The sequence below is a fragment of the Argiope bruennichi genome, chromosome X1, assembly GCF_947563725.1.
Source record: "Argiope bruennichi chromosome X1, qqArgBrue1.1, whole genome shotgun sequence".
NCBI lineage: Eukaryota > Metazoa > Arthropoda > Arachnida > Araneae > Araneidae > Argiope > Argiope bruennichi.
In genome coordinates, this window is record NC_079162.1 from 120,017,888 (window position 1) to 120,029,008 (window position 11,121).

The 11,121-nt window shown below is 26.7% G+C and overlaps 1 long non-coding RNA gene across 1 annotated transcript; it reads left to right on the forward strand.

The window, feature by feature from the left end:
• Nucleotides 1-319: 319 nt before the first annotated feature.
• On the forward strand, nt 320-8,581 carry LOC129959115 (uncharacterized). The gene is made up of 4 exons (XR_008783402.1): nt 320-404; nt 1,111-1,273; nt 2,152-2,391; nt 7,992-8,581. It is a non-coding gene; the product is annotated as an uncharacterized LOC129959115 (long non-coding RNA).
• The last annotated feature ends 2,540 nt before the right edge of the window (nt 8,582-11,121 follow it).

Below are 11,121 nucleotides of genomic sequence, written 5' to 3' on the forward strand. Positions count from 1 at the left end.
CAAGGGCGGCTAGTAGCTAATATTTGTGACTTTTTGGTATTGGTTGCATAATAACTGTTCGTAAAATATTTGTCATCTCTGGGGTGCAATACAATACATGCTCAATTTAATTACAGTTTTTAGCAAATTAAAAATTTATTACTTAACAAATTGATTCAAAACATTCCTTGTGTTTCGGAATACTTTTGATGAAAATAGCAAATAAATCTATTCGCTATTTTAGATTTCTGGGGAGTTCAGAAAAAGAAAAATTTCCGTTTTATTTATTCTAGATTCTGCTTCATAGTTTTAGTTTCTGGCATCAACACGAATCCGCAGTCCGCATTGACGCTAACCAAACTAACAAATCGAAACACTTATTTGGAGGTGCGTTACTGATTTGCAGCTATTTAATATTGATCAAGGTACTTTTATATGAATTTTTAATTACTTTGAGCAGAATCTTTTTGCTACCTTTTATTTTTCGTAAGGTTTTCAACCAGTAACATCCAAAACAGTTTCAAATTAAAACGTTATGTGGTTTGGTTCAGCTTTAATTCAGAAAGTTGACTGATATAGCTCAATAATGTGAAAACGGAATTTGTAATCGACCAATAATGTAATTCTCTCTTTATCAAATTTTTTTTAATGCACACCGTTGGAAAAATTTGCCCATTTTTGGTTTAAATTTCATTCATTCAGTTTTGTAGAAATCTAATCAAACGACTTCTAATATTCTTATAAAATACTTTTACCCTTTTCAGTATTTTCATTTGGTAAAAGCGAGTTTAACGGGGCATTTATGTTTACTTTTTATGGGTAATCTTTCGGAAAAGGAATTTTAATATTTTTTAGAGGAGATAATAAATATTTCTTATGCTTTGCTCAAAAAATGAATTAAAAAAAAGTTACAAAAGTTTGCAATGTTAGCATTTTGAAGATTTTAGTTGTCCAACCCATCGCAAAATTAATTTCATTATAAAAGGTTTCTTAATGGTGGTTTGTGATATTTTATATATAAAATTATATATTGATTTTTATTCATATGCATATTTTCTTCAGAAAACTTGTTACTTGAAGATTTTTATTTTTCATAGATGCTGGTAATTTTTTTTTTTCACTTTTCCCTAGGTTTCAACATAACGTAGATTATACCTGGGATATTCAGTGATGTTTTACTATTTCGACGATTATTTATTTTGAAAAAATGTTTGTTTAATGAAGATGAAATGTAGAATTTAAGCGTCGATTAAGAAAAGTTCTCAGAAAGATTACAGCAAGTATTAAACAAGTGGTATTATGCATGTTTTAGTGTGTTACTGTACATTATAATATTTTAAGATTTTAAAATCCATGTAATTCAAGCGGCTGAATTATATAATATTGTTTGATAATACATATTGAGACATGTTATTGTGAACCACTGCTCAATATCTTTGTTTTACTGATGTTGTAATAATACTATTTAAGTGCTGAATAGTCTTAGATTTCTAAAATGTTCTTGGGTATTTTTTTATTTGCTGGCACTGTAAGTTTTTACACGCTAAAAGAAAGATTGCATATTCTTTGTCAAATTGTTCCTTTCTTCCTATCTACTGTAATTTTTTAAATGAAACATTTACTATTTGGAGTTAAAAATGAAGTATGTTCAGATTTTAAAAGTGTTAAAATGAGGAAAATCATGTAACTGCTTTATTTTTAAAATTTAAAGTAATAATGATTAAGGTGACTTTTTATTGTTACTTTTGGCAAAAGATATACTGATTCTGGTAGTTATCCGTTTCACTGGCGCTAATCTCACCAAGCAGATTTTATTGGCATACACATAAAAAAAAGTATTAATAAATGCTAGTTCTAAGATTTTCTAATTCTAGTATGGCAGTAAAAGGTTACCTGCAGGAATAATTCCGTTTGACGTCAGTTGTATAATTTTTGGCAGCTTTATCGCTTGACGAAAAGTGAAAGTATCCTGCTTCATTTTTTAAAAAAAATGTGTTTATGTTCAGGTACAGCTTTTTAATTCTGATAAAAAAATTTCTATAAAAGTTATCAACTTGTAATATTGAATTATTTAGGGATGTATCGTATAAATGATGTATTGAATAATTATCATATTATATCTTTCAAAATTTATCTTTTGATCTTGTGTCTTTGTGTTTATTTTCTTTGTAGATTGAATGGCAGATTCTAATGTTTATTACTTCATGGACCAAGAAAATATGATCTTTAGCTGACAAGTTCTTATCAAGTTATATATGTGAAAAAATTGGTGTATTAAAAATTTTTAGAAACCACAATACTAAATTGGAATTAAAACGTGATATTCAAAATACCTTACACCATCAAGGAGATAATAAACTACATCATGTGCTAATAGAGGAGGCTATAGAACAAGGATATAAGAATGGAAAAGTAGGTTTTTTAATCATTTATTAAGTAAGTTGTTAAAACAAGAATTTTGTTTTTTGTGCAAATTTTGTTGTATAAAATTGTGTCCAGACATTTAGCAATATTTAGTAACAGTATTAAAATTTTGAGAAAGATTGCAAGAAAATTAATAACTGCATTGTTTTCAATGATTACAGAATTCCTTTGTGTTTAAGATAATTTTGAGCAAAATCTTAGCAAATGATATTGATTCGCCAAAATTAGTTGTAATGTATATAAATTATATAATATATTATAATATTATTGCATATTTTTAAATTGACTTATTTATGAAAACAGGTCAATTTTTGTAAAGATGCATTGCTTATCTTTTGTGGCTTAGACTAGTACATTTAAGTTGCATCTTTTTATGAAAACATAATAGCAAATTATATTCCCAATTAAAAGAGAAATTGAATATTAAGGCCATTTATTTTAATATTTTTCTGTTTTTCATATCATAGAAATTTAAACCAGTTCTATTTGCATATCATGGCAATATCATCACTTTAAAAACATTTATATTGTCTTTCAGTGAAAATTCTTGTAATGTTTAACCATCTAAAAATACAAATTTTATTAAGTGGTTTAAAAGAAACTATTTCAAAATTCTAATAAAATTGTTAGGAAAGGGTTTAGATTATATATTTGAAGTTACTAATGTTAATGCAGGTTCAAAAAATGACTATAAAAATTATTTCAAATAATGAAACTTGAAATTATTGCATAAATTATCTGAATACAAAATAGTAATAAAAGATAATAATGCTGGTGTCCAGGAATTCTAATACTGCAAATTTTGAATGTTGCTATTGGAACATAAACTATTAACTAAAGTTTTTTAGTGTACCATTTTAACTAAAATTTTCTGTATTTTCCATTTATATCTATGATAGGAACAAATTTTTTTATTTAAATTTATTAAAATCAAGTTATTTTTTTTTTAGAATTCGAACTGAGATTTTTCTTTACTCTTAAAATTTTTTGGTGAATTGAATCAACTTTTAACTCTCACTAACTTGTATCTTTTCATTTATATAAGTCCATATTTGTAATGTCTGTTACTCTTGACTTGCCAATTTATTAGCACTTTGTTATTCTCTATGTTAAAACAACAAATAGACTTTCGCTCATTCACTTTACATTTTTACTGGCCGAATTCTCTGCTATATTCACCAAACAGTGAATCACAGACGTCCTTAAGAAATTCATACTCAAAAGTACTTCCTATTCTGAAATGCTAGTTCCATGATCTATGTTTGACTCGGTACATCTTTTCATGTTGACTTTAAAGTAGATTTTCACTGGTTGAAATATCTTGTATGATTGACTAATATTCAGCAAATAATCCTTTTCATGTTTGTCGTTTACACTTTTGTTCTAATTTATAATTGAATTTTAAATTGATTTTAAAACTTTGGATTGAATCAGAATTAAGAAAGAAACAATCTTTCCTTTCTTCATTTATCATATAAGAATTTGTATTTGAAACTATTTGGGAAATTATATCTACTGTAATTTTCTTTACCAGTTCAGTCAGCAACAAAAAGGTTGTTTTCTTTAAAAAAAAAAAAAAAAATTATTTGTATTTCAAAACAAAAAATGTTTTTAATTTTTAAATTCTACTAGTACTTGAGTATCTTCTTTTCATAGGTTTTTTGGAGATCATGTTTATATTTGTTCCTCTGTCTTCTTAATAATTTGTTACTTATTGAACTCTTAAGTTAATAAGTACTATAATCTCAAAATTATTAAACAAAGCATATTTCTTGATTTCATGAAACAATTTTGAGGAATATTTAGAAAATTTTTATTTAGAATATTTTGAGCACTTTAACAAACAACACGGTAAGAAACTGAATTTAAAATATAAGGGAAAAGAAGTTCTAAATGAAATATTTCTATAAAACAAATAACCTTTTATGCTATTAATCTATTTTAACTTAACAAAATATTGTATTGTAAAGTCTATATCAAATTATTTTTTCTCTGTAGGTTTTCACTTATCATTTTCTTTCAAAGAAAGCAATTTTATCATTATGGATTTTGCCAATTAAATAATTTCTTTTTAAAACTCTTTTTTTACATGAGAATTTTTTTGATTTCTAATGAAAGTCCACTACTATTTAATATATAATATAAGCTATTAATCAAGCCATATGAAAAACTTTTCTGGGAAAGCCTTTTGTACTGCATTATCTGAGCTCGGTTGAATTTTTATTACAAAAATAAGCATGTTTCATATTGAAATATTAACTCTTATTCTAATATTTTTCTAACTGAACTCTAAAACACATCTCTGCACTTAAAACTGTGTGCTAAGTTCTAGTTCTATTCATCACTTAGTGAATCAAAATTTGATTGCAAAAGGATAGCATTGAGAATAGTTTTTTCACAGCTGCAATTTAGATTATTTGAGACCTATTTTGTCTGAATATTTTAATCCAAATATCATGTTTCTAATCATGTAGTCGAAAACCCCCAATTTGTTAAACAATCATCACAATCAACTTATGCCAGACGAATCAGTATTTTAACAGAATGTAATTTACTTCATTTATACAATGTAATTTACTTCATTTATAATTAGACTTTTATATTGAATGTAGAATCATAACACAACATGGTTTCAAATGGATAAAATATGACTGTTAACTGTGTATAGATTGATAAAGAAAATGCTGTAAAACTAACAGCTAAAACACAGCCTTGTGAATTAATTTCCTTGAGTATTGTGGCCAAACTAATTGAACTGGGAATAAACTAAAATCCTGGGATAAGGAACTAAATTTACTGCTATTTGTTTCCAGAATTGTTATATTAGTTAAAAAATCATATTATTTTCAGAAGTTTTGAAAATATAGGTAATAGCTAATAATCTCCCAGTAATTATGTGAACAAAAGCGGAAGTAATAATCATGAGAACAGTAAGCTGCTAAAAGTTCATGAATCATGCACAATATTGGCCAAAGAAATCGGTTTGAAAGGATGACATAAAAAAAAAAGGCAAGTTCCAGATCTAAACCGATAGGTGAAAACAACTTTTAGACAATCAACAACTATGGAAAATAACGTTTGTTTTATCATAGTAAACAACAGTCATATTTTCTCAAAAATTGTTTTACAGGGTTTTTATTGTTATTGTTTTGTTTACAATATCTTATAGATGAATTGCTGTCTGTTGTTAATCTTTAATCAAACCTAATTAAGGAAAAAATTGCAGTTTAATTCATGAAATTTTTTTGAATATATGGTAATAGATATTTAATCGGAATTATGACAGCATTTTATCTATGGAAATCATCACATATGTCAAATGCTGTCTTTTAATCTTTGCAAGATGAATCAAACTAATGATTGGAAATTTAGAATTATAAATTGTGCCTTGTAAATATACATATTTTCACATATGTTCACTGAAAGTGCAATAGTTAAAAAATATTCATTAATCCATACAAAAATTTCTTATCTTATTTGTTAAGGGTTAGCTCCATGATACTAATTTTTGAAGAATCCGCAGAAATTGATGCCCAGATAAATGAATTAGCAAAAATGAATAAATAAAAAAAAAATCTTGCTTTGTAATGTTTTTTTTTCTCGTTAATTATTAAATGATTTGTATCATGATAACATAAAGATGTTTTGTTTTATTTCACCGAATTCTTTAATTTTGTGTGACTTACAGTTAAAGAGTACGAGAGTGATCAATATCCCCATCCCGTAATATGTAAATTTTGTCTTGCTAAGATTTAGGCTAAATAAAGAGAAATTTTCCTTTTATATATATATAAATATAAACCTTCTTTTAATATGCTATTATTTTGAATAATGTTAAACTTTTGCTCCTTTTCGTAGCCCTTTCCACTTCTTAAAATCATATTGCATTATAACTAGCATATATGTGCTATTGCCTCTTTTTTTTATATATATCTTGAATTACATATAGGGAAAAAATATGCAATATTTCTTCCAGATTTCAGTGGCAACCATAAAAGTGTAAGTTCATTACACATATGTATCTCTGATGTATTTTTCATTGCACTTTTTGCATAGTAGATCATTTCTATATGTTGTAGTTAGATGAGAAAAAGAAAACATTTGATGTTCTTGTTTTGACTTATCCATAAACAGATGCAAGTTTTGTTGAGTAAATCAAACCTTGATAGATTCGGAAAAGATTGTTCCAAAAATTGTTAATACTACAGACTGGGATGGATCTATGGTATTATTTTTTGAGTTGAAATGCTTATGTTTTCTTCATTTCTATTCTATGGTTATTTGGACTAGCACTCTTTTCAATGTTTTGAAGTAAAATTCTTGACTTAAAACACTATGTTTAAATCTAATTGAAATTTTAAATGCCAATTTCATCGCTTCAAAATTACTTTTTGTTGAAAATTTGTTATTCTAAATTCATTGGTCTTGGCTGTTGTATTAAAACAGCCACATACACATTCGATTTTATTGTTAATAGAGATAATAGCTGCCGTTAGCACCCAAAGATTCAACTATCAAACTAATACGATTAATTTATACATTAATTACTTCAATTAATTATTTCAAATAATTTTTAAGTTAGCTGAAAAAAGCTAATATAAAATTTTAAAAAATGCATGGGGTAACTTTATATCATTTATAAAAAGAAGAAAAATCTCGATTTGATGAAAGTGATTAATCTGTAAATTTCAATACATTAATGAAAAATATCATTACAAATTATGCATAGAAATATTTTAAAAAGTTTTTTAATTTGTCTCTTACGTGAAAAAAAAAAAGAAGCTTCATATCAGAAATTTGATATTTTAAAATTGTGAATAACATCATTTCTATTTAATAACCTTTGCAGAAGTTACCAGGAAGAAATAAAATTCGGATTAATACTGAATTTCAATTTTTTTATTGGGAGAATTTTCTTGCAAATTATATTGGCTGAATTTGATAACATATGCAATTGCCTACTCTGAAAATAACCAATGTACATAAGTGTTCTCAAATTCGGTGTTATTATTAATAAACATTGTGATGAGAAACGATTTATATTCTTTATTGTTAGGTTTAATTAAGTTATTTAGTTTCCTTATTTACTTGAAAATTTTCTGAACTAAACAATTCATTGCTGACGTAGAATTGGTGTATCGCATGTTTAAAGAAATTTTTATTTATTGAGCGTCTACAAATTTCTGTTAACAAGCTGTTCTGGCACAGATCTATCTCATTCGAGTAGCTGGTATTAAATAGATTATGCATTGCTAATATATGTATGGACAATTATATATCATAAAGAAGTCCTAGAAAACATTCCACTCATTTTGTGTAACAGGAATCTACTCCTAAGCTTCCAAAGCTCATGGGAAGTGATGAGATTTATGTATGAAACTTATTTAGTTTTCTATCTAATATAGAAAATTAATCGAGTAAAAGTTTGTTAACTGTAGCTTAATTATTTTGTAGAAATTAATTTTGTTAGTATTTTTTTAAACCTTAGAATACCAGTTCAATTTTAATACTCTCATATCAAAAATTTTAGATATTTTATATAAAAATGGCAAATATTGTACATTCTTTTGTTTTCTTTTCTTCTGTAGGTTGCTGCTCAGTTTAACTTCGGAGCTTCTGCAGGCGAATGCAGAAACGATCTATTGTATCATAAGATTAGGATATTTCTGATAACTATCAGATTCTTTTTCATTTGATGGAATTAGGCACCATAATAAATAAAAATATAATTAACTTTAGAATCATAACATCGGCTTATATTGTTTTAGATATCACTGATCGTTTTGTAATCGCCTTCAGTGGGGTCGATTCTTTTGAAGTATGTCACATATCTTCTTTGGCTGCGCATGTTATCCGAGGTTTCTTCCACCAATGAAACATTTTTTTTTTCTCATTGTAATTTTTGTTATTTTCCAATATTTTATGGAAAGAAATCAACTAAATTTTAATGGTCATATTTATTATTTTTCTATCGTTCTTAATACTTTACCATATTTCTGTGTGAAAGTCTCATAAATAGACAGTTTCATTACATGAAACGAATTTCTAAATATGCTATTAAACAATTACTTAGTATTAATTTAAGCTGCAGTGTGTTTGTTTGGTTTTACATTGTAGAAGACTTTTTTTTTTATTTAATACACAAAATGACCATGTCTTTAAACTATATATAATTTTTGTAATAACATAATGTTGATGGAAAATAAATCTCTTCTTCATGTGGGAAATACTTTATTTTGAAACTGTTATGGTTTTTTCACTGCCACCTCCTAGCTTCATTTATTTTTAAAAAATACAACAAAAATTATCTTAACCACTTAAATTTTTATTCACTTAAAAATTTACAAACTACCTTTTTTTTTTTTTTAAATGTAGGTATCAAATTCTAAAATGTACCTAAGATATAACATGTTAATTTTTTTTTTTTTCAAACTGATGCTTATTTAGTAGTATAAAAGCATCATACTTAATGAATGGATTTGTACTTGGAATTTTAAAAGTTGCCTGAACAGATATTTTGCAGTGCAGTTTTTACCAACTTTTAATTTGTATCTTATGTAGATGAAAATAACACTTATGTAGTGTTATTTTCAAATTCATACACTTCCACTTCTGATGTTTGAATACAGTAAAAGGATTTATTGGAATTTTTTTAATATCAGAAAGAAAAATTGTAAATGCTATAATTACATGAATGGCAGTTAAATGTAACAATGGCAAGGTGATGATTATTTTGAATTTCCATCAGTTAAAGATGCATTCTAAAATCCACAGCAATCAAAATACATTTGTCTTTTTGAAATGCGAAATAAGTTCTTAACATCCTTCACAGTCCCACAGAATAGAATTATTTGAATAAAGCATACTTTGTAATACTGGATCATGGATAAAATGTATAGTATTCTATAGATTGAAAAAAAAAAACAACTATTGTTATAACACTTATTAAGTTGGTTTCGAAAATAGTAAATGGTTGAAGATCAAAATAGCCCCTTTTTTTGTTTTTTGCTTTAATGCATTTCAAAATTATTTCGTCAATAAAATACTTCCATGGCTAGAAAAATAATTTGTAATGGATTTACTGTTGGAATTTTCTTTCTTGTAAAATGCACAGAACTGTGTTCAGTCATGTATAATGAAATAGAAATTGGAATTAATTATGTCAATTGCATTTCTCTTTTTTTTATTATAAATAAAAAAAAAATGTTAAATTTTTTATAATATATTAGAATTATAACTTGATAATAATTGATTAATTAATGCAAATGGTCCTCTACTCTTTAAAAATCGTATTAGTGGTATTTAAAATTCAGTTAATTTCGCTGTCACATTTCGGTCTCCTGATTTGATAACATTATCTTATGACACTAAATAAGGACTTTTTTTTTGTAGGAAGATTGATGTGTAAACTTATAACTAATACATCAAGGCAAACTAATTTTTAAAAAGTAATCTAATAATAAATTTAAGTAACATTTATCATTAATTCCTAAAACGTTGATGTAACTCAAATTAGAGTAACTCCAATTATGCAAACGAACAACAAGAAATTGATTCTACCGAAAGAGCAATCTGAAATGCATTGGAAAATGATATTAAATAAAATAATATTTATAAATTAATATTGATATTGGCCTTTTTTACGCGCCTGTAGCAGTACGAATTACATCTACACGTACGTTGTTGTCTTTACCTAGAATTACTTCTACAATGCTACATAATGGCCATTTACACAAAGGGATATTTATTATCTTCTTTCAAAATAGCCATGTTACCTAGGACTATAATATGTATTAAAGTTCCATTTGTATCTCTGCAGGAGGTGATTTAAATAATCACGCTGCCAGTTTTTCCAAATTGTTTGTACAAACTTGGTTACCAATTTCCATCTACTTAATCTATTTGAAGGTATGTTAATTTCAGGTTCTGCTATTGCAGTTATAGGGCGACCAATTAAAAAATGGCCTGGAGTAAGAACATTAAGATCATTGGGGTCGGCCGATAAGGGAGTAATTAGTCTAGAGTTTAAGATTGATTCAATTTGATTACTAACAATTAAGAATTCTTCATACGTTAATTTAGTGGTTCCCACTACTCTTTTATAATAGAATTTAAAGAATTTAACACCCGCCTCCCAGATGCCTCCAAAATTAGGTGCCCTGGGGAGATAAATTTCCACATTATATATTCAGATGAACAATGATCAGTTATCTTATCCTTTGATTTTTCAACTAATTTATACAACATTTTTAGTGCTAAATTAGCACCCACCATATTTGTAGCGTTGACGCTAATTAAAACACTACTTTTTACACGACGAGCAAAGAATCTTTTTAGACAAGCAATTAGCTCTTCTGAAGTTAAATCATCAGCCTTCTCTAAGTGGACAGCCTTTGTGGCTAAGCAAACAAATATTGTGAGGTAAATTTTATGATAAATTCCTTTGCGTTGGTTTCTATATTTAATTAATAATAGACCAGTAAAATCGATACCTGTTTTCTTAAACACTGCACCAGGATTAACTCGATCTGGTGGTAGACTTCCCATTATTTGGTTAGCAACTACAGGTTTTTGTTTTAAACAAACAACACAATCGGGAAAAACTTAATAGATAAGTTCCTGCCTTGTAAAGGCCAAAACTTTTCTCTAACAAAATTTAATAAGGCTTGTGACCCTGCACGCAATTTTTTTGCATGATAGTGTTGCACGATCAAATTG